General features: G+C 64.0%; 1 long non-coding RNA gene across 1 annotated transcript; it reads left to right on the forward strand.

Moving 5' to 3' along the window:
- The first annotated feature begins 81 nt into the window (after nt 1-81).
- Nucleotides 82-983, forward strand: LOC113942751. The gene is made up of 3 exons (XR_003526040.1): nt 82-106; nt 227-297; nt 909-983. It is a non-coding gene; the product is annotated as an uncharacterized LOC113942751 (long non-coding RNA).
- The last annotated feature ends 34 nt before the right edge of the window (nt 984-1,017 follow it).

The following is a 1,017-nucleotide window of genomic DNA, read 5'->3' on the forward strand; positions in this document are numbered from 1 at the left end:
CAGGAGGGGACAGGGGGTGACAGGAGGGGACAGGAGGGGACAGGGGGTGACAGGGGGTGACAGGAGATGGCAGGGGGTGGCAGGAGGTGACAGGAGGTGACAGGGGGTGACAGGAGGGGACAGGGGGTGGCAGGGGGTGACAGGGGGTGACAGGGGGTGACAGGAGATGGCAGGAGGTGACAGGGGGTGCCAGGAGGTGACAGGGAGTCACAGGGGGTGACAGGAGGTGCCATCGGTGTCCCCTGTGCCAGGTACACGTGGCAGGGGAAGCTGGAGGAGGACAGTGAGGTCCTGCTGGTGAGTGCTGCCACCAAAGTGTCCCCAGGGTGTCCCCAAGGTCCCCAAAGTGTCCCTAAGATGTCCCCAAAGTGTCCCCAAGGTCCCCACAATGTTCCCAGGGTGTCCCCAGGGTGTCCTGAGGGTCCCCAGGATGTCCCCAATATCCCCTTCGTGTCCTCAGGGTGTCCCCAGGGTGTCCCTAGAGGGTCCCCAAGGTCCCCTTGGTGTCCCCAGGGTGTCCCCAATGTCCCCAAGGTGTCCCCAGGGTGTCCCCAAGGTCCCTTTGGTGTCCCCAGGGTGTTCCCAGTGTCCCCAAGGTGTCCCCAGAGCGTCCCCAGGGTGTCCCCACAATGTCCCCAAGGTGTCCCCAATGACCCCAAAGTGCCCAGAATGTCACTGGGGTGTCCCCAGAGGGTCCCCAATGTCCCCAGGGTGTCCCCACAATGTCCCCAGAGTGTCCCCACAATGTCCCCAATGTCCCCAGGGTGTCCTGAGGGTCCCCTTGGTGTCCCCAGTGTCCCCAGGGTGTCTCTGGGGTGTCCCCAGGGTGTCCCCAATGTCCCCAAAGTGTCCCCAGGGTGTCCTGAGGGTCCCCTTGTTGTCCCCAATGTCCCCAACTGTCCCCTCAGATGATCAAGACCCGCAGTTCCCGAGTCCCGGCGCTGGCCCAGTTCATCCGGTGGGGATGGGGGGGATTTGGGGGGAATTTGGGGGGATTTAAGGGGGTTTGGGGGGAAT

The sequence above is a fragment of the Corapipo altera genome, unplaced genomic scaffold (genome assembly GCF_003945725.1).
Source record: "Corapipo altera isolate COAL_440 unplaced genomic scaffold, ASM394572v1 53947, whole genome shotgun sequence".
Classification (NCBI taxonomy): domain Eukaryota; kingdom Metazoa; phylum Chordata; class Aves; order Passeriformes; family Pipridae; genus Corapipo; species Corapipo altera.